A 15,012-nucleotide genomic window follows, 5' to 3' on the forward strand; every position below is an offset into this window, starting at 1 on the left:
AACCTTGCCTCTGCTGTCCCAAGTTCTATATTAGGCAAGAACCCACTGACCCTTCTGCCTCAAACTGTGAGCCCAAGCAAACCCTCCTTCCTTTTGTAAACTGTATTTGGTCATAACAAGGAGAAAAACAAATACTACAGGACAGAAACAATGTGCCGGACAGATGTGGACTCCACATGGGTCGGACATGACTTACAGAACCTGAGCATGGCCAGACGTTTCCTCTGTCAGTAATTCGAGCTACAGAGTCAGAAGAAGACGTTTTTTAGTAGTAGGAAGGCAGAGAAAGGAGAAGGAAAGAAGGAAGAGGAGGGGGAGGAAGAGGAGGGGGAGGGGGAGAGGAGGGGGAGGGGGAGGCAGGAAAGCCATAGTGGAGACTGATACCAAGGTGGGATGTGCCCATGTGACTATATCCACAGATAAAGAAGATGGGAAATCATGTCTGAGAAGACATCACCCAGGAGAGAGGAGAGCTACAAGGAGAGAAAGATCCTGTGTGTGTCATAGGGCTATCATGTCCCTGGAGCCAATTCCAGGCTAGCACTTAACATTCTAACAACTCTTACCATTGTGTGTGTGTGTGTGTGTGTGTGTGTGTGTGTGTGTGAGTGTGTGTGTGTGTGTATACATGCCTCTGTATGTGTGTGTATGCATGCCTCTGTGTGTGTGTGTATGCATGCCTCTGTGTGTGTGTGTATACATGCCTCTGTGTGTGTGTATGCATGCCTCTGTGTGTGTGTGTGTATGCATGCCTCTGTGTGTGTGTATGCATGCCTCTGTGTGTGTGTGTATGCATGCCTCTGTGTGTGTGTGTATGCATGCCTCTGTGTGTGTGTGTGTGTATGCATGCCTCTGTGTGTGTGTGTATGTATGCCTCTGTGTGTGTGTGTGTATGCATGCCTCTGTGTGTTTGTATGCATGCCTGTGTGTGTGTATGCATGCCTGTGTGTGTGTATGTGTGTGTGTGTGTATGTGTGTGTTTGTATGCATGCCTGTGTGTGTGTGTGTATGCATGCCTCTGTGTGTTTGTATGCATGCCTGTGTGTGTATGCATGCCTGTGTGTGTATGCATGCCTGTGTGTGTGTATGTGTGTGTGTATGCATGCCTCTGTCTCTGTGTGTGTGTGTGTGTGTGTGTGTGTGTGTGTGTGTTGCTGTTGTTGTTATCCTGAGACAGAGACTCGCACAGCCCAGGATATCCTTGAACTCACGATATAGCTGCGGCTGGTGTTGAATTCTTTTTCCTTCTGCCTCTACCTCCCACACGCTGAGATTCCAGGCAAGCAGCAGACATCTTGGCTTACACCCCACCCTTCTCAAGACAACTTACCTGGGTCTCTCAGCATTCCAATTGCCCAATAATCTCTCGTCTACTCCATGACATGTTGAGTTATGATTTCTTTGTTCAGTCTGCATCCCTGGTCAGAAAACACTTGAGATATTAAATTATAACCAGAACAGGAAGTGTCTTGAATCCCCACCCTTCGGGGAAACTACTGTACTTATCAAGGTGGCGGGACAGCTATGCTGAAAACCTAGTCCTGGATGTCAGGAGTGACTGTGCAAGGCTGGTGAGGCAAAGACGTGGTACAGGCTAAAGAAGGACTATCACGCCCAGCGCCAACACTACCTCCTGATGTTTCTCCTTGCCATGTTTCCTCTCATTTCAGATCAGACCCTGGGGCTCTTGTGTTGTCTCTATTTCTGGTCCTCTCAGACAGCACCACTTCCCAGTGACTGCACAAGTTACCGATAGAATTGAATGCTCTTGCCAACACTTTGTTTATATTGATGGTGGTATGGATTCCTCAGCACCCGTGTGCAAACAGGAGTGGAGGGAAGCAAGGGGAAAAGAAGGCACAGGCTCTTTGTTATAAGGCATAAGAGATTGGTCAGCAAGATGGCTCATCGGGTGCCATTACAGAGCTTTGTCCAGCCTGACAGCCTGAGATCAGTCACCAGGATGCACAACATGGAAAGAGACAGCAGATTCCACAAGCACATATACAGAAGTAAATACATTTAATATTTTAAAAAAATAAAAAGGAGAGAGTAATCACCAGGCATTGGTGGCCCACACCTTTAATCCTAGCACTTGGGAGGCAGAGGCAGACAGATCTCTGTGAGTTTGAGGCCAGCCTGGTCTACAGAGTGACTTCCAGGACAGTCAAGGCTATACACACAGAGAAACCCTGTCTTAAGAAAAGAGAGAGGGGGCTGGGGATTTAGCTCAGTAGTAGAGCGCTTACCTAGGAAGCGCAAGGCCCTGGGTTCAGTCCCCAGCTCCGAAAAAAAAGAACCAAAAAAAAAAAAAAAAAAAAAAAAGAAAAGAGAGAGGAATCGCTTAAAAACATATCAAATATAGTAGCACATATTTTATCACTATTATCAAGTTAGTTACTATTATTGAGACAGAGTTCCATGATGTAGACCTAGGTGGCCTGAAACTCACTATGGTCTAGGCTGGCCTCGAACCTGCAGCACTCCTCCTGCCTCCGTGTGTCCCTCCTCTGAGTAATGGGGTTACTGGCCTGCCCTACCGTGCCTGGAACTAATCAGTCTATAAAATAACAGGCTTCGGTATGACATCTTCACACGTGTTCATCATTTACCCTCTTCGCCCCTCCCTTGCCTCTCCCCCCCCCCCCCCATCTAGTTCCATTTGTTATAATTTGAATGTGAGGTGTCTCCCTTTGGTTACTTAGTTGAACAACAGGTCCGCAGCTGGTAGCAGTATTTTGGAAAGTTATGGGAGCTTTAGGAGGTGGGGCCTTGTTGAAGGCAGAGAATAAAAGTGGGGAAGAGCACATGGCCCGCTACCTCATGTTGCTGTAAAATTATAAAAGAGGTGACACTCGTCCTGGTTCCTGCGAGTTCCCACTCCCGAGGATCCACGCGCTCTAGCTGTTTCCCTGTTACCGCTTTCACACTCTGTCCCCTCGGCGGTTGTTACCACGCCCGAGACTCACATAGCGGTCCTTGGGCCGTGCCAGTGTGGCCCCACGCCATGCTAGCCCCAAGCATTCTATAGACTAGCCCGGCTTCCTGTCACAAACGCTGTTCACACTCCCGACACCCAGTGAAATCATGACTCAGCAAACTGGAACCCATAACCAGACTTATGTGTTAAATGCTCCAATGTACAATACATCCCCACAATTCACTTACAACCAATTGATAAGACATAATTGCCCACCTAGACGTACAAAGCCCTGTACACATCCATCCCTTAAGAACATTCATAAAAAAAAAGAATAAAAAAAAAAGAACATTCATAACAACCTGTACAGGTGCAGAGAGAAATCTTAACATCAGCCTCCGTGTTCTCTCCACTGCTTCTCTAGCCTCAATCCAGTCTCCTCCCCTTTCTAAAACTTTTCTCCTGCCCATCCTTCCTTCTCGTCCAATGACAGGCCTCGTTCTATCTTGTACCTGCCTTCACCTGTGTGACATCCTACAACCTCATATTCCTGCCACCATGCCATCCTTTCTTGATTATTACCCCTTTTTCCTCCTCCCCTCCTCCCCCTCTTCCCCCTCCTCCTTCTCCTCCTCTTTCTCCCCTTCCTGTAGCTCTGACTATCCTGGAACTCACTCTGTAGACCAGGGGGCCTTGAACTCACAGAGATCCACCTGTCTCTGCCTCCTGAGTGCTGGGATCAAAGGCGCCACCACCACCCAGCCACTGTATCCCTTCTTAAACTTGAAGGGGAAACAGAACCTCCCCTCCTTGAAGCTGCTTCTTGCGAGATATTTGAAGAGTGGGTTTTTTAAGACAGCCACTGCATATAGCCCAGGCTGGCCCTCAGCTCACCATGCGTTAACCTGCTCTCAAACTCATGATCCTCTTATATCTCCTGCGAGTGGCGATTTCAGGTGAGACCAACCAAACACAGCAGAACTGTCTTAGATACAGGAATCCACGGTCATCTCCAATGTTTATTGTTGATGGGTATTAATACCCGGACTCTGTGGGCTCTCTCGTTATCTAATCAAACAGGAGCTGGGGGGAATTAGATTACCTCATTCCTGGTACGGTACCACACGCCAAGTCCCGCTGAAATCACACAGGTCCTAGTCCACTTCCCGTGTGAAGAAAGTGATGATGTAACCTGTAATTGTGCCTGCAAAGCTGGGAATAACCTGGGACTTTAGGAGATGCCACGGCCTGGCCGAGTCTGTCATTGGCAGTGCTGCCTGGAACCTTGTCCTGGCTCAGTAGGGAAGAGATTTCATAGGTCAGAGCCATCTGTCTTCCACATGGACCTGATTTAGCCCAACCTTGCTTTACATATAAGGAACTAAAGCCCCCGGAGTTTACAAGGCTCTCCAAATGCTATACCAGTTGTCACTAGCAGAGAGAAGATTGTACACTCATTGAAACATTGGAGATATACATATACATACATATATACATATATATACATATATATGTATATATGTACACACACACACATATATAATTTGTAAGGAGGAAAGGTTAATTTTTGAGTCACAGTAGACAGTACGGGACTACCACTTGACAGCCTGTTTGTATAAGTAGGAGATGAGGCAACACTGAGGCCAGTGTATAAAACATGTAATTTGGGGCTGGAGAGATGGCTCAGCAGGAGTGAGCACTTGCTCCCCTTGGAAAGAACCAGAGTTCAATTCCCGACACCTCCCTGGTGTCTCACAATCATCTGTGGCTGTCTTTATTTCCTTCCATGTCTTTTTTCCCCTCAAGGTAACGTCTGATAATGAAACTGTCTGAGAAGAATTCCGAGTCTTAACCCCGGAATAGCGACCGCAGCAGAATGGGTTACAGACTAGACATGGTGCCTGCGTTTGGAGTCTGAGCTTGGATAAACCTTGAGAGTCTTTCCCAAAACAGCTCTTGAAGACTAGGGAGACAGCACGGAGGCTGACGTGGTCTGCTGCCCCACCTAACAGCCTGAGTTCAGTTCTCCAGGGCTCCTTGTGGTGGAAGGAGAGAATCGACTTCCACAAGTCGTCTTCGGAACGCACACGAGCTGTGGCATGTACCACCCACACCCAAATAAATGTTATTGCGGAAAAAAAAACCCAGCTCTTGAAATAACTACAGAGAGAGAGAGAGAGAGAGAGAGAGAGAGAGAGAGAGAGAGAGAGACCAGTTAAAATTCATTTGTCACTCTGTCCCGAGCTGTTATTTCCGTATCAACCACTGGATCTCAGAGTTAGGGTTGCAGGAACAGACAAGGAGAGGCATGCCCAAAGTCGAGCACACAAAGAAAATAAAAAGATTTATTTTGCCCACGGACTTGAGCAAAGTCAATCTAAACTGTTTATCCTTAACTCTCCCAAGGGCACGCTAGACAGAAAGAAATTCTGAGGGGTTTTCTTTTTTTTAATGAAGAGAAGAAACACAATGTTAGGTAGGCTAGCCAAGAAGAGAAAGATTTCTCCTTCCCAGCAAGTAAACGATCAACTTTGCACCTACACAGAGAGGCTAGAAAGAGTTCGGACGGGTAGGCTGTGCCAGCTCCCTATCAGCGTATCTGTGCTATAAAGTAAGTTACTATAGAAACCCAGGGGAAGGTTCAGAGAGCCAATTCTGTGTAGGTCCCGAGCGGTGAGCGAGGGCAGAAAGATATGAAAGATGTAGATTTTTGGCAAGGAGGAGAGAACAAGTGGGTTTAAAGACAAGGTGAGTGCAGAGTATGGAGGTGTAGTTGTAAAGAAAACAGTAGGGTGCATTGAGGGCAAGACCACACCCACCAAGGACTCCCCAACTTGTGACAACGGATATTCATGTGAAAGGGAACTGCCTGTCTTGGGAATGCCACCTGTTGTATGGGTCATAGGGCTTGCACCAAATTCTAGAAAATGTGCGAGGCCAGGCGCTATATGGTCGGTTCACGTTGCCTAAGCAGCCACTGCATAGAACTGAGATAATCAAGTGTGAGTTGAAACGGAAAATGAATATATTGGATATGGCAACCCCTTGTGACATCTACTAATGGGACTATATGCACAACTAAATGTGGCTGTCTTAGTCAGGGTTGCTATTCCTGCACAAACATCAATGACCAAGAAGCAAGTTGGAGAGGAAAGGGTTTATTCAGCTTACACTTCCACATTGCTGTTCATCACCAAAGGGAGTCAGGACTGGAACTCAAGTAGGACAGGAAGGAGGAGCTGATGCAGAGGCCATGGAGGGATGTTACTTACTGGCTTGCTTCCCCTGGCTTGCTCAGCTTGCTCTCTTATAGAACCCAAGACCACCAGCCCAGGGACAGCACCACCCACAATGGGCTGGGTCCTCCCCTCTTGATCACTAATTGAGAAAATGCCTTACAGCTGGGTCTCGTGAAGGCATTTCCTTAACTGAGGCTCCTTTTTCTAGGATAACTCCAGCTTGTGTCAAGTCGACACACAAAACCAGCCAGTACAGTGGCCCAAGAGAGAGACCATGTGTTACAGGCGGCAGAGCCAGAGGCTGGCACACAGCTGAGGCTATCGCCAGCTCCAGGTGCCAGACATGAAGCTGCACGGTTTGCTGTTTGCTGTAGTAGGATTTGGTCTCGTTCCCGTACAGTCTTTCCTTGCTCTCCTCCACCATATACAGAAAGTTCAAAACTGAATATTTCTTCTTTTGGGGACTCATACTTAAGGGACTGTCCCGAATCTCAGAAGGGACTCTTGGCTTTGGGGCTTCTGAGCAATGTTAGAGCCATTAAGATTTGACAGGTTCTCAAAGATGAACTAAATGGATCCTGTGTTCTCACGTGGCTCTGAGCTTTTGACAACCAGAGACAGAACATCGTGATTTAAAAGAGTCGTCCGGGCGTGTCAGGTTGGCGGGGTGGGGTGGGGGGGATTTGTGATGATTCATCTTCACTGTCAGCCTGACTAGATTTAGAATCACTTAGGAAACACGAGGATGGACATGCCCGTGAGGATGCTTTCTGAGCAGTTTAACTGAGGAAGGAACGCTTACCCGTGGTATAGGATCCAGACTGAACTAAGAGGGAAAGGGAAAGGGCGAAAACTCAGCCCCAGCATCGTATCTTTCTGCTTCCGGTTTCTAGCATAACATGAGCAGCTGCCTCACATTCCTGCCTGGACAGCTGGAGTCACCAAGCTCGCCCGACGCTGAGAAACTCTACCCCCCAGTCTTGGAGACCAGGTGAATCCTCCTCCTCCCTAGATTTCCTTTGTCAGGCATTTTGTCACAGAAATGAGGTAAGCAGACCATTCACCCTGTACAGGCAGGGCAAATTCAGAGTTTCTACAACTCGCTTTGAGGAAGGAGTTATAAGCCAGGAACGAATTACAACAAAACTGTATTATATCTCACAATTCATATCTTCATATGAGATCTTGGTCAAAACCTTCATTATATCTCACTATTGTTTCTGAGGTAATAACATGTATTGAGATTATGTTTTAGTCATGCCAGAAGGGCAACAGTGAATAAATGATTTCATCCCAGGAAGAAATTCATTCATTCATTCATTCATTTTCTCCTTCCTTTTTTCTTTTTCTTTTTCTTTCTTTCTTTTTTTCTTTTCTTTTTTTCTTTTTTTTGGTAGAGTCTCATATAGCCTAGAATGATCACAAATTCACTGAGGATGACCTTGAACTCCTGAGGCTCCTGCCACATCCTTCTATGCACTGGGATTTCAGGTGTGTGTTACCATTCCTGAGTAAATAAATTTCATTCAGAAGATAACTGCATTATTTTATAGAAAATGTATCATGGAGGGGGATTGGTTCCCCCAGGAGATTGCAATATTCCATCCTGCAGTGAGGCTCCTTAAGCAGAAAGGTAGGCAACACAAAAGAGCTTCAGGAAGTCCCTGAAGCTGACCAGATTCACTGGACCCCACTGGTCATTGTAAGCAGGAAAAGCTAAGATTCCCTCTCAGAAGAGCAGAGCCAAGCTGCAAAGAAGACTCTGAAAGCCAGACCAGCTGCCTAGAAGAAGCAAAACCCAACCAAGCTGCCTGAAAAAGGTTTAGAACAACTGAGTCACTTGGAAGGGGCACACACCCTCCAACCTGCAGGCTGTGCAGTGTGCTCCAGGTTCCTAGCTCTGTGAGCTGTCATTTGTTGGGTTTCAGACCTCAGACAAATGGCTGAGGGGCATATTTAACAAGCCAAAGTGGACTTGGCCTGCAGGTTCTCCCAGCATCCTTGAGTCCCTACCTGTTACGGGGCTTGGCTGGCATACCCCACCCTCTATGCTGAACTATTCAGCCTAGGGAATAGGCTTCCCTTCCCTGTAAAATGAATTACTTTAAGTATAAATATAAGTAATAAATTAATACGGCAGCTGTATTCTTTATCCTAGCTAGTTCTCCCAAAAAACGATACAGAGAGACCAAGATTTATTTCTAAGCTTCATATCTGGGCAGTTAAATGATCTATCTTAACTCCAAGCTAATCTGGCTCTCTGGCAGCCAAAATCCCAATAATACTTCCAATTTGGGGCCTCCCATATTTCTGCTGAACTCTCGAGAATTCTTTCCTCTTTACTCCTGGTGACCTACCTGCCTCTCTCTTCTTCTCCCCTCCCTCCCTTGGCTGGTGGAGGTCCTGCTCTTTTCTCTCTTCTGCCCAGCCACTGGGTGACAAGCATTTGTTGATGAGACAGACAATGAACAGTAAGAATTGTTTTCACAAACTCTAACAGGAGATTCTTGATGTAAGCATCACAATGCTGGGTCCAGATTTAAACGAGATGAGGGCAGAGAAATTATTTGAACAACACAAGGATAATCTTTACACAGCACACAAAAATATTATGACTATACTTCCCCCCGAAAGTTCTTCCTTATACACTGCAGACATTTTTCTGGCCCCCTCTCTGTCTCTGTCCGTCTCTGTCTCTGTAACCCCCTCTTCCCAAAAAAAAAAAAAAAAAAAAAACATTGGTTCACAAAGCTGGATTTTGGTGACATCCATACTGTCATGGGTTCCCTCTCTGGCGTGAGTAGGTGTGTGTGTGTGTGTGTGTGTGTGTGTGTGTGTGTGTGTTACATCTCCCCCCAGGAAAAGTGTTGTCACACAGCACTACCATCATCAGATGGGCTGGCATAGGAAAGGTTGGCCTTGAGGACATCATTAAGGTGCTTTAGTTTGTGTGCCTTGTTAATCCCCCAATTCTGCTGCATCACCCCTTTTTGTTGACCTCTACCTGAGGCCTTACTTATAAGGCCATTCTTAATAAGCAGAGGACTGAAGAAGAGGAAATAAAAGGATGAAGAAATGGGGAGGTAGAGGAGCAGGAGAAAGAGCAGGAGGAGGAGGAGGCAAGCAGGCTGCCTTGGTGGTTTGGGTACAATACACCAGTGCCAATGTCTTCAGCGCTGCACTTCTGTAGGGGAGAGGGCAAAAGGGAAGGGAGAAGATGCACAGGACCTCCAACAAGGCTTCTAGTTGTCTGTTTTGGTCTCGAAAGGTTTCCAGAGAAAAGATATCTATATCTAGAATAGGTGGTGGCTGGTGACTTAGCCACAAAAGAGTTTGAAATATCAGAATGACCTAAAGTAGACTAAAACAATGAAAAGAACAGAAGGGACATTGTTAAAAAACAAAAAAACAAAAACAAAAACAAAAAACCCCCCAGAACTATAGCTAATGACTTCAGATCCACAAGAGAAAACAAGAACAAGATACAATATAAAGAAGAATAAAATTCACAAAAGGGATCTTGGAGATTAAAAAATTATAACACCCTGGGTTCGGTCCCCAGCTCTGAAAAAAAAAAAAGAAAAAAATTATAACAATAAGAGGTTAGTGATTTGTCTCAGCGGGTGAAGATGCTTGCTGCCAAGTTCAACCCTCAGACTCACTTGGTAGAAGGAAGAACTGGTTCCCACAAATTACCTGCTGACCTTTATGTGAGCATGCACGTGTGCGTGCACATAAATACACGAATAAAATGTAACAACACTTAGTTATTCAATAGAAATATCAAATTCTTATGTTGGTTGGAGTCTCCCAGTATGGAGAAGAGTGGTAGGAAAAAACAAACTGGAGAATCACTCTGGGAAGTTCAAAATCCAGCCAACAGATAATGGGGGTGGGAAGGAAGGAGGAAGTGTCTGAGAAATAATGAAGCAGTGCTTCCCAGGACTACAGCACTTGCACTTCCTACAGGGAGCACAGAAGCCTAGTGTGCTAATTAAGTGGCTGGGGAGCGGACTTGGCCAATAAAGTGCTTGCTGCACAAGCGTGAGGGCCCAGCCCCAGCACCTACATAAAATGCTCAGTGTGGGCTGCGTATCACCAGTATAGTGCTCGGGAGGTCAGGACAGGTAGATCCCCAGCGCTGGCCATCTGGCTTTAACCAATTGGTGGCTGTCGGTGTTCTGGGTTAAGAGGGGCAGCTGGAGAAAGAGAGACACTGCAGATGAATTTAGGCTTCTTGGCGGCACGTGCATAAACATTTAAACACACACACACACACACACACATACACACACATGCACGCACGCACACCACACACCGGTGAGAGTTCACATCCTCCTCCATATAGTAAAAAGGAGATGGTAATGAGGTTGATGATAATACAGCACACCAAAGAACATCATCCTGGGTTTTCATAAAACTAAAGAGGAACGGTTAATTCTGGAAGGCCATCCTCAAAGACATTCCTTCATATGGGCTGAGATGGACATAGACAAATTTTCTGCAAACGTGACCTTTCATCTAAAGCCACGATATTTTTCTACCCCTTCCCCCCCTTTAAATTCTACTTCCCGTGAAACAAGTCAAACTTTCCCCCTCCCCCTCCCTCCCTCCCTTCCTCCCTCCCTCCCTCCCTCTGTGTTTGGCATTAAAAAATTACCAGATTCAGGAAATTCATTAAGAGAACAGAATTCTCAAAGGACGGGACTGGAGGCTTGAGTAAGGCAGAGAATAAATCATAGCCTCGTTTCGCTCTGATGTTCATCATTCAGCTGGAATATGAAGGTGTCTTTCATTTGAAAGGCTATTATTCTTCAGACGCCAACGAAAACACTACAGGATGTCGCTATAAAGTCTTTCTTTCCTCTTCAAACAAACCACATTCCCAACCTGAACCGATGGGGCTCCCATGATAAACAGCCCAGTGTTCCAAGGAAGCAGGGTGACACTGGCACCGGGTCCCCATGGCCGTCGGCTGCGCTGCCTCCCACCTTGGACTTGACTGGCGCCATGTTTAAGATCCTGGTGACCCACTGGCAAGGGTCACTGGCAGCCGTCCGGCACTCCAGCCATTCTCTGTAACAATGAGGAGCTAGGCGATTGTCACTGAGGAAGGATTCTGGAGAAAGCACCAGAAAGACTGGCAGCCATCTCTGACCGAGAACTTCTTTCTCTGAAGGAATGCCCGGCAGTCTTGGCTGTGTTGATCTCAGTACCAAGAACTCAGGCTGAAATGAACTTGTATCCTAGCTCCCTCTGCGACGCTCTTACAGGAAGAACTGTCACTGCCAACTAATAAGGCACAGTAAACAGCTCACTGTGTTCCCCGGGATGCTAAGTGTTCCCCGTAGGTATTGAGGACAGGCTCAATACCAAAGCCCACCTGTGCATGCCTGCATGCAAACATCCGTAGGTGCCCCCCCCCCCCACATCTTCCTCCTCATTCGTATAAACTCCGTTCAACAAGGACTGCTTGCCAAGTGTTTGCTGCACACCCCTTTCAGCACCCAATCCTCAACACCTGCTTACTGAGCTCTGGTCACTGAGGCTCTGGATGCTGGGCAGCTGTGGCGGGTGGGTTCTTCCTCTGGTTAATCTTTCAGATTGGTGGATTGCCATGCACAAGAGTATGGGATCTATCTGGGGCGTCTTTAAGCAAGAGTGGATTTTGGCCAGGGATGTAGCTCACAGCTCACTGGTAAAAGGCATGCTTAGCCTATGAGAAGCTCTGGATTCTAGATTTCCTATGTGATTATATCAAACGTTGATTTAAAGAGTATTGAAATTGCAAAAAAAATTACCAAAGGGATTCATTTAAGTGAGGGACCCAAGTCAGAAAGATTAAGGCCTCATCTCAAATTTATGGGTAAGAAAGCAACGTCCCCTAGCTGATGGGGCACTAGTATCCTCAAGGCGAGCATTCCTCGGCTTGTCATGTGATGTATAGAGTGAGCTAGTGCAGCTCGGGTGCTAGAGGAAGGAGAAACAGGTGGCCCAAGCACTTTCACTACCAACTAAACCAAGGATAGTGACCCCTTGTGACATTGTCGTGGAATTTCTGTCTTTGTAATTTCGACACTTCCAAATGTTACTGTAATGGGGGCTACTTCAAAATTCCTTGGCTGGAGTAAGGGGGATGGGAGGAGCAGGTTTACCATTTCCCAAACTTTTCTGCCTGAGAAGATGTGCAGTGGTGTCACACGTGAAAGACACGTGGTCCCAGGGTAGATGGCGGACCCGTGAAATTTACAAGAGACAGGCAAGACCCAGAATGCTCACAAAACTTGACTCATGCATGCCACCTCTGGGCATGATCCAAGCAGGAGGCCATTGCTGGGGAGAGGAGATATTTCAAAGGAGAGGCTAACAGCAAGTTGCACATTGAGCTCCAGGGAGGTGGCTTTTGTGAGTCATCGAGTGTTCTGGGGTGCACTTTGCTGCCTTTGAGTCATCCATGCTCCTGTAAGTGACCCCAGTGGCCGTGCCAAGCTGGACCTGGGTGCAATTACTTCTGTGGATCACTGCCCTCTCAATCTGGGGGTGAGTAGAAAGAGATTCCAAGGAAAGGCAATGCCACGTGGACTGTGGTATCTAGGAAATGCTGACGAATGGTGGTTATAACCTGCTGCAGTTTGAATGAGCCTCCCCATCCCCACGCACACATACAAAGGTTCATGGGTTAAAGGTTTGGTTTCTAGGCCCAAAACTGGGAGACAGCATTGTGTATAGACAATATGTAGGGAGTAGGGCTTAGTGGAAAGAAGACAGATTGCTTATCCCTCAGTAAGACAACTGGTTCCCGCCCTCTCATCTTTTTGTTTCTTGGCCACTTTCAGGTGAACAGGATGCTCTGCTAGGCTCCACGCCACCACAGGTCCCAAACCAACAGGCCAACTACGCATGAGCTGATGCCTCCGAAAACTGTCAGCCGAAACAAACCTTTCTTCTTTACAAGTTGATCGTCTCTGGTATTTTGTCATAGCAGTGGATGGCTAAGTAACACATGGCTGCTTTCTTTTCTGTTAACAGTTCAAACAGCACTTTCCAGGACTGAAAAATGATCTGCAGACTAAGGACACACTGCCTTAAAAAAGAGGGGTTCAACTCTGGTCTATCTGGGTCTCAAAAATCCGGCTTGGGCTTGGGTGTAGCTTAGCAATAGAATGTTTGTCTTGTAGTCTCGAGGCCCCTGGTACCAACTCCAGGATTTTAAAAGAAACAAACCCAAACCCACTCCTACTTTAATTCCTCATACTGACTCCCCTGATATGAGATCCTTTATTACTAACATTATATACTTTTCGTAAGTTCAGTTTGACTCCAGTCTTTCTCAAGAAGAGCCTGCTGAAGGGCTGGAGAGGTGGCTTATCGGTTAAGAGCTCTCATGCTCTTGCAGAGGACCCAAGTTTGGTTCCCAGCACCCAGGACAGGCAATTCACAACCTTCTGTGACTCCAGCTCCAGGAGAGCTGACGTCTTCTTCTGGCCTCCAGGGTCCCTGCACTCATGTGCTCATACTATATCCACCATTAACATAGTTTGAAAACAAAATAACAAATTATAAAAAAAAAAAAGAGCTTGCCCAGAAGACCTTAAGAAAGGAATCCCCATCTGGGCAGTGGTGGAATACACCTTTAATCTCAGAACTCAGAGAAGGGGGAGGAGGATGAGGAGGAGGAGGAAGATGAGGAGGAGGAGGAGGAGGAGGAAGAGGAGGAGGAGGAGGAGGAGGAGAAGGAGGCAGGAAAATGTCTGTGAGTTCGAGGCCAGCCTGGTCTGCAGAGTGAGTTCCAGGACATCCAGGGCCATACAAAGCAACCCTGTCTAGAGAAAGCCAAAATAAAAAATGATACCATCATGGTTCCCTTCAGTCAGCTGCTTGGTTCTTCTGCGCATGGTACTCCTCCTGCTCCTCTCCCTCCCTCCCCCATCCTTCTTTCATGTAACGCAGGCTAGCCTGACACCACCACACTCAACTTGTTTCTTCTTCATAAGTCTTGCTAATTTGAGCCCCGCTATATTCTTGGTATGGATTCTTTGCTAGACTCTCTTTGTGTTTGAGAGTGATTCTCAATGATGTATGTGTGTGTGTGTGTGTGTGTGTGTGTGTGTGTGTGTACTTTTACATGCTTATTTCTAGTGCCCTTGTACATCTATGGGTTTTAGTTTTTTGTTTGTTTGTTTGTTTTGGGTTTTTTTTTTTTAGGACTACTTGACCACCTATTAAAATATTCGTCCTCTTGCCAGACAATGGTAGCATACACCTTTTATCTCAGCAGTTGGGAGGCAAAGGCATGCAGATCTATGAGTTTGAGGCCAGCCTGGCCTACAGAGTGAATGAGTTCCAGGATACCTAAGGCTATACAGAGAAACCCTTCCTCCAACACACACACACACACACACACACACACACACATACATGCACACACACACGCACACACACACGCACACCTCTATCTTCTGAGGCTATTCCTAATCACTGACGGTGAGACACATTTCTAATAAGCTGTGTAAATGACAATAGGACAAGGTTGGGGATGTGACTTAGAGGTAGGTAGAGAGTGGTTGCTTAGCAAGCACAAGGCCCTGGGGTTAATCCTCAGAACTACAAGTGTAGGGGGGTGGGGAGAAAGCAATGGTGGTCACTCGACCCCCAGAAGGAGAGGGTGAAGAAGGAATAGGGTTACCTGGCACCAAAATGGCAGTTGTACAGAAGGAATCTGTTATTACGTGCCATACCAGAGTAGGATCACGAGAGTTCAACAATCATTATGTATTAAATGTTTATACACATTATGAAGAAATAGAGAACTTTTGAAATTTCTCAACCTCCCCTCCCCAAAAGGGGAATGGA

This window comes from Rattus norvegicus, chromosome 17 (genome assembly GCF_021556685.1).
Source record: "Rattus norvegicus strain SHRSP/BbbUtx chromosome 17, alternate assembly SHRSP_T2T, whole genome shotgun sequence".
In the NCBI taxonomy this organism is placed as follows: domain Eukaryota; kingdom Metazoa; phylum Chordata; class Mammalia; order Rodentia; family Muridae; genus Rattus; species Rattus norvegicus.